General features: G+C 41.6%; 1 pseudogene; it reads right to left on the bottom strand.

The window, feature by feature from the left end:
* Window positions 1-479: 479 nt before the first annotated feature.
* Window positions 480-572, bottom strand: LOC116864468 (annotated as a pseudogene).
* Window positions 573-8568: the final 7996 nt, after the last annotated feature.

Genomic DNA, 8568 nt, shown 5'->3' with positions numbered 1-8568 from the left:
AGGAAGGAAGAAAGAAAGAAAGAAAGAAAGAAAGAAAGAAAGAAAGAAAGAAAGAAATCTGACTGTCTTAAGTTCCAGACGATACCCAGTAATCCACCACAGAACAGGGATTCTTATGGAAAGAGGAATGTGATAGGGTAGGAAAGATCCATGGGCAACTTTGTCAAACCACATACCCCCTTCCTCATAAATCTGATATGCTAGTTTAAAATACTGGAATTCTCCTAAACCATAGAAAAGAAGTGACTGTTTGTTTAATATTTTTTTTTAAAAAGATTTTATTTCTTTATCTGACAAAGAGAGAGATCACAAGTAGGCAGAGAGGCAGGCAGAGAGAGAGAGAGGGATAAGCAGGCTCCCCTCTGAGCACAGAGCCTGATGCGGGGCTCGATCCCAGAGCGCTGGGACCACGACCAGAGCTGAAGGCAGAGGCTCAACCCACTGAGCCACCCAGGCACCCCTGTGGAAATATGGAACTCTTAAATATGGAACTCTTCACAAATTTGTGTGTCAGCCTTGCACAAGGGACATGCCAATCTCCTGTATTCTTCATTTATTTAATTTTTTAAAGATTTTATTTATTTATTTGACAGAGAGAGAGAGAGAGAGAGGGAGGGAGGAAGGGAACTCACAAGCAGTGGCAGCAGCAGAGGAGAGGGAGAAGCAGCCTTCCCTGCTGAGCAGGGAGCCCAATGCAGGACTCGATCCCAGGACCCTGAGATCATGACCTGAGCCAAAGGCAGACAACGCTTAACTGACTGAGCCACCCAGGCACCCCTGTATTCTTTCATTTAAACAAAAGTCGTCAGTGGTCTATATGGTAAAAAATAAATCAAGTGGTCACATTGAACAAAGACATGTTCTAATTTTTTTTTTAAAAACGGACTACACAGAAGCTGAAATTAAACAATCTGACACTGGTTGGAAAGTGAAAAATCTGTGAAAAATTCTCTCTTTTGACCTCATGCAGTTGAACTAAATTTAAATTCATGTTTTCCTAAAGCAAACTAATTCTTCCCAAAGATTCAGCCAGACAACACAGGCCTCGAGGTTCAGGTTTCACGCTGGAGCTTGCGAGCATGGTCCCCTCTCAGCGTAAGAGCTGATGTGAGCTGGGTTGCTAGAGCAGCTTCTGTGGAAGATTTCGTGTATCAACATAGCCCTTTTCAGTTCAAAGCTTCTCCCCTGGGATTTCTGTGTTCTATGGGGTGAAGAGTCTTGGTCAATTCATTTGAGTCTGGTCACGAGAGCCCAATCTGTCACCTCTGACTTAGGTTTTTCTGACCTTGGACAAATCCAGAAAGTATAACTGTTCTAGACTAGACAGGGTGATTAGCCTAGGTACCACAGGTTAAGCAGAAAAGGGAAGATGAAGCCACCCCCCTCGCCCTGAACCTTGATTTTGCTTATAGATGGCAACATTTATGTGGAAAAATGTGTTTGTGCCAGCCTCCTTGAGCAGGACTGGGGCAGCTCTCTCCTCCTTTGTTGAACTGAGCTTGGAAAAAGCACCTCCGAGTGAGGAATGGCTGGCACTGGGCAGAACGGGCTGTATATTTCCACAGTCTACTCCAACATAAACAGACCGGGCTTCTTAGTTCGAGAAGAGCCAGGAACTCCCTTGCTCGGAGAAGACAAAGGCCACAGCCAGGGACATCAGGAAATAGATCAAGCGCACAATGTGTGCCCATCTTCCTCAGCTCCCTCCCCGTCCATATCCAGGCACTCACTTTTCCTCTGCATAGTTTCCCGAACCCTGGAATGTGGTGTTTAGCATTTAGCTCCAGGATGTGGTGCTCTGAACCTCTCGGGCATCCTTGTCTTTTAGGCACAGGCAGGGAAAGTGAGAGAGACATTTCATACTCTGAGCTCTTGATTACTGGTACAAAGGGCATCTGGGCAGCACGGGGATGGTCCCCCAGACTCCAGAGCCTGATGGCTGGATGTGAATCTAGCAACATCACTGCATTTGTCAGGGAAAGTGCTGTATTTAACAACATACACCCAGATCTCAGAGACTAAGCAAAACACAGGCTTACTGCTCACTCAGGTCACTTAGCAAAGTGCTTCTGTAGGCTCTGCTCCACACAGGGACTCAGGCTCACTGCACCCACGGCATCACCCAGGGCCCCGCAGTTAAGTCAGGGAAGGGCAATCATGGTCTGGAGATGTGTCTCACTCTCACCTGCTAGCCAGGGACCAGCACTCAGTTATACAGTGTCACCCGCCTGCAAGGGAGATTGGGAAATGCAGTGTAGCTGTGTGCCTACAGGGAAATAGAAAGTGGTTTGGTGAACAACTACCTGGTGTCTGCCACAGTCGCTTACTTAAGGAAGTTTCTATGTTATATGTTTTTGCCTCTTTCCCTGTTAACTGTATTACTCAGGATCCTCCAGAGAAACAAAATGTATGTGTGTGTATGTTTGTGTGTGCGTATGTGTGTGTGTGTGAGAGACTGAGAGAGAGAGAGAGGAGACAGACAGACACCTATAGAGACAGAGACAGAGAAAGAGAGAGACTGACTTTACGAAAGTGGTTCACACGACTGCTGAAGCTGGCAAGTCCAAAATCTACAGGGCAGATCTTCAGGCAAGAGTTTATCTAGGCTTGAGTTTGAATCTGAGGTCAGTCTGAAGGCAAAATTCCTCCTCCAACTGATTGGATGAGGCCCACACATTATGGAGGTACCCTGCTTCAAAGCCTACTGATTTAAATTTAATTATTATTATTTTTTTTACAAATTTAAATAACTTTATTGAGAATTTGGAACGGTCTCTGGGAGGAGTCACTTTGCACAGCACACAGATTTTCTCTCTCTCCCTTTTTGTCTTCTACCTCTTTTTTGCAGATTGCTTGTGGAATCTCAAATTCTTCTCCCTTCTATTACAAAGAGCAACTCCTTCTAATCTCTTCTTCCTTTCATGGCACAGTGTTGGCCAACAAGGTTCTGGGAGTCCTACCTACTACCCCAAGAACTTCTCTTTTCTCAAACATAGCTCTCTTCCTTAAGGGGATTTTGGAATCAGCAGTTAAATTAATATTTTATACATTTTGTTTAAATTTAATTTTGATTTCATTCTGAAAAATACATTCAAAGCAATATCTAGACTCGTATGTGACCAAATATCTGGGCACCATGGCCCAACAAGTTAATACATAACGTTAACCATTATAATGGGTATAATAAATTAGTACAATAAAGCACCCAGGACCATGTCTGGCACCTAGAAAGGTCTCTGTAAACATGATTTTACTGTCACTACTGTTGTTCTATTATCCTCACTACTAGCACCTGAGGCCTGAACATGGTACCAAAGCACTACCATCTCCTTACCACTCCCCTCAATGACCCCATCAAACCAGCTAGGGAGTTATTAACCTATAAAGGGCTTATCTTGCTTAAATATTTTCTCTACAAAGCACAGTCCCATCTACTATTTTACTCATTCACTCAAACTTATGAAGCAGGCAAGGTGAAATTATTCCTACCGTTCTTATTTTCAAGCTGAAGGTCAGAGAAGATGGCTGCCCTCCCACCCACCCTTCCTAATCCCATCCTCCAGTTTCTGTTTTAGGAGAGCTACCCCAACCCTGTGTGAGAGGTGCCTTTCTTCTAACCTGACCTAAAATTCATTCTATATTATATTCCCATAGAAGTAATAATGTAACAGTGTTGAGTAGGATTAATTAAAATACTCCTATTGATACTACACTTCAGGGATTCTGTGAATTAAATAGGTATTTACAGACAGATCCCAAGGAACCTAATTAACCATTTAAAACATTTAAACTATTTTTTCCATGGAAAAACTAGCTCCACAATTCAAGAAATCAGCTTAAAATTAATTCTGGGATTTGACTCTGCAAGAGAGGATTTCCTGCATGAGCGCAGATACCAATACTAGCCTAGGCACTGCTGGGAGCCAGTTAGAGGTTGTCTTTGGTCTCCTTCCCATTCCCTCTGTTCTGGGGCCCACCCTTCTGCAGCCACTCTGTTTTCTTCATCATTGTTTATACTAAATAAATAGGACAGAAACAGAAGCCAAGACTATCTGACTTGGCTCTGCCCGAACCAGTTGCATGACCTCAGAGAAGTCTTCTTACTTTGGCTTCCTTGACTGCAAATCATAGGGGTTTTATGAACTCATGGTAGGTTGCCTCTCGGCTACAACATTTCTCAGCCTACTCTGTGTCACCTTTCCACAGGGTCTGATATCTACCTAATAACCCAAACTCACAAAGCTCAGCTTCCTCTCATCTTAAAGAGGATGGAGTCCCAAAGACAGATCATAATGACCCCAAAGTCTTCAACACACAAAGGAAACTACTCCTAACAGTGGAAGTTCAGGCACAGAACCACTCTACGAGGCCCCAGCCTTTGTCCCCTAAATCCTATCAACTGAGAAACAGCACATTCTCCACCCTCTCACCACTCAGCCTGGGATTATGTACCCAGCCACCCCAGGCTAGACAGAGAATGTTTATGCAGGCTGAAATAATCAGAGTAACTGAAGCCATGAGGAGCTCAGCTGCAGAGAGTCATTCGGTGGCAGATATTGCCCCTCAAAACCCAAATCCCTTAGAGAGCAACTTATTTCAGCTGCCCGAGCTGGTACACTTTTCAATGCAGTTGGTACAGAGCCTCCTTCCCAGTGAAAAGCACGATCCTCTATCCCCAAGGACACTGGTGACCCCCACAGAACCTTTTCTCCCTGACCTGCATGCTGGCCAATCATGCTCCTCTGAAACTAGATACTATGAGGCCAGACCTGCGCATAGCAAAAGAGGCCGCCCAGCTCATTAATCCAATGAAAGGATAGCTTTACACAGGGCACATAGCGTTCCACTCAGCCCATAATGCCTGCATGTGTCTGGGGGCGGCATTGCTGTGAAATATCCAAGACAAAGCTAAGCCTGCTGGGCAGGCCACCTAGTCTCGTCAACTCTGAGCAAAATAAGGCACCCAGTGTAGTATAACACAGACCTAATGGTTCTGAGACCTAGGGTTTGGCCCAGTTTCTGTAACTTGCTTAATAGGTGACCTGGGACAAGTCATTTAATGTCACTTAAATTCTGTAGGACCTTCTAACTCCAGAATTCTATCACAGAACCATATATAACCACAGATTTATGACATTCTTCACTTTTATTATTTTCTCTCCAAAGAAGGTGGTTAAAAAGTGAATGAAAAACTAACATCAGATAATTTTGACATACCAGGATAGTCTTTCAATTCTCCCACTGACCCAATGAGACAAGTGTTATTGTCCTTATTTACAGATGAGAAGTTTTAGTAAATGCTATGAGCTGACTTGTGCCTCCCCAAAATTTGTAAGTTGGACCCCTAACCCCCCAGTGTGACTGTGTTTGGAGATAGAACCTTTAGAGGAGGTAGTTTAGGTTAAATTAGGCCATTAGGGTAGGGACTTATCCCATAGTACTGGTGGCCTTGTAAAGAGAAGAGAGAGAGAGAGACCTTCCCCTATCACATTCACAGAAGAAAGACCAGGTGAGTGTACACTGAGACAGCACCTGGCCCAGCACATGCTCAAAAAATATATTTGACTGATGACTCCATAACATTCATTTAAACCTGAAAAGTAAACTTGAACGTCCAGTCTCTGGGCTCAGGAAGTTTGAAAATAGTTTTAAATCCCCTATTACTTAATGAATACTTCAATTTTAAGAATGACAGACATAAACCATTCAACTAGAACTGGACAATTACAAATTTCTGAAATAATTTTTGTCTTTTAACTGCCTACTAATTTTAAGTAAAACTTTCTCTGATGCTAGTTCCAGGGTGGCACTGCCATTAACACTGCAATAATCAACAGAAAGCAGACTTTACTAGTTGATAACATCTGCCATCATTTCTTCTATTTATTTTTATCACAGTCTCCTTTGGTCAGGGTAGAGAATAACTCAGGTTATCATTTATGTTAGAATACATTAAATTGATATACCTAAATGACCTGACAACCTCCAAGATTGTTTGGAGGGGGGAAAAGGTACAAAACAGTGTTTGTTAAACATTACCATGTATTTTTAAAATGGAAAGAATTACACACATGTAAGTATTCATGCATGTACGTATGCATGTATTTGCCTGGACCTGCACAAAATGTCCTTGAAAGGATTCACCAAGACACTAGTAACATTGGTTTTCTCTAAGGAGGAGAACTTGAAGGACTGAAAGAGGAAGGGAAGAGAGGTTTTAAAAATATGTGTGTGTGGTTTCTTAAAATTATTATTTACTATTCCATTGAGGTAAAATGTGCAAATCTTAAGTGAATAGATCAATGAATTTTTACATATGTATCCACTCATTTAAACATACCCTGATCAAAACACAGAACATTTCCAGAGCCTCAGAAGATATTCCTGTTCCTACATAGTCAATATCCAGCCCCCAAAGATAAGCACAGATCACAGTATAAATGGATTCACACAGTATGTAATCTTTTTTGTCTGACTTCTTTCATTGGCTATTATGTCAATAAGATTCATTCATTTTATTTTTCATGTGGCAGTTCTTTTTCATTACCATATAGTATTCCATTATAGAAATGAATATACCATAGTGTGTATTTCTACTACTGTTGATGGCCACTGAGTTGTTTTCAGTTTGGGAATATAATGAATCAAAGCTTCTGGGAGTATTCTGGTAGTATTCTAGGAGTCTCCTGGTCGTCTTACATGTACTCATTTATGAGGAATTATTAGGTCACAAAGTAAAGGTATTTCAGCAATAGTAGATATTTCCAAGCAGCTTTTCAAAGTGTTTGTACCAATTTACACTCCCATCTTCTGTGTATGAGCATTCCAGTTAGTTGTTTCACATCACTGTCAACATTTGGTATTATCAAAGGGAGACATTTAGCAAGAATCTATATAGAGAGATATATATGTATCTTTCTACAACTTTTGACTTCTTTTTAAAGATTTATTTATTTTAAAAAGACAGAGTACATGCATAAAAGAAAGTGGTAGTGGGGAGGGATACAGAGAGAGAATCTTCAAGGAGATTCCCTTCTGAGTGGGGAGCCCCAGACAGGGTCAATCCCCCCTGAGGTCATGACCTGAGCCAAAACAAAGAATTGGTCACTTAACCAACTGAGCCACTCTGGTGGCCCCTGCAACTTCTCATTTTCAACCATTTGTACAGATTGCCTATTCATGATTAAATAAATAAAAATGTAGCATGAACACTTAACAAAAATGAAAGACACAAGCTGGCAGAAGTTATTTATCTTCTTTAACATAGATGAATGGCTAGAAACTCTCCAGATATTCAGTACAAAAAGGGAACCAAGGACCCTGTGACCTGCACTCTGTAAGTGGTGCTCAGAATTCCATTTAGTTGTCAGTCTGAGAAAGAGATGACCACCTAAGACATGAAAAATGTCAAGGACCTTAAAAGACACTGCTCTGGTGCACCCTCACTGTTGAAAGTGGCCAAAGGAATCTCTGGCTAGTGAAAGAAACCACAGGAAGACTTAGAAGGTAGCATCCACAAAACCGTATCTAGGAGCAGCCTTCTCTGTCACCTTGCTCCATCACCAAGAAATCGCTTCCAGAAAGCACTGGAACGAATGGTAGACTGGAGGGTCAAACCAGAGAATCCTCATTACTCAAGATCTTTTACACTATTACTATCTTATCTGAATCATCTTCAACATCCAAAAAGAGACTACACTAGAGATCACCAGTTTGGGAATGCATACTTCCTTACTGGGGGAGGACAGCCGTTCCTCATCAGGAGTGAGGCAACACTGGACACTCAAAAATCCTGCATAAAGTCTCCAGACAGCAACAGACCAACCATCCAAGTTCCAGTAGAGAAGACAACCAGGAAAGGATGGGTTAAATCACCTGCTTCAAACTCTTTCAACCATGACCCACAAGAAGAAAAACATTTTACACTGAAACCCAATACACACAATAACAAATCTAAGTTGTCATCAGTTGCAAGATACACTATAATTTTACCACTAAGCAGGAACAAAAAAAGTTGTCCATAATAAAACTCATCATGATTTCAGATGTTTGTAATGAAAAAATAGTATGTCTTAAATAGAATATAACTTGGGTGGAATACAGAGAAAATGTCAAATAACAACCCTAACCTTTATTATGTGCAATCAACTTTGATACTTACCATTCTGTTCATTTCTCCCCAAAGTGCTGGTAGTGACCCATTAAGGTGATTTCAAATCCATTAATGGATTTCAATCTACAATTTGAAAAACACTGGATTAGAATTAAAGCATAGGACTTCTAAATAATTGTATTAAGAACTCCAAAGAGTGTAAATAATTCTACTGGTAGGACAACTGAATCCAAGTGGCAATTACTCTACAGTATGTCAGTACACATCTCTGGGTTGAATTGCCTAGAAACCCGAGGCAGAGCAGCCTGTAAACACTGCTATGGGAATAATTCAAGACAGTGGTGCTGTAGATGTGCATTGCTATAATTAAGCCAGAAGACATGTCAGCCAGGGCATTTCTGAGCGCTGATTCCTGCATGCCTCCTGTATGTTGTAAGGTATGTCTCCAAAATTAG

The sequence above is a fragment of the Lontra canadensis genome, unplaced genomic scaffold, assembly GCF_010015895.1.
Source record: "Lontra canadensis isolate GAN:19392208 unplaced genomic scaffold, GSC_riverotter_1.0 scaffold5, whole genome shotgun sequence".
NCBI lineage: Eukaryota > Metazoa > Chordata > Mammalia > Carnivora > Mustelidae > Lontra > Lontra canadensis.
This window is presented reverse-complemented; position numbering and strand designations above follow the sequence as displayed.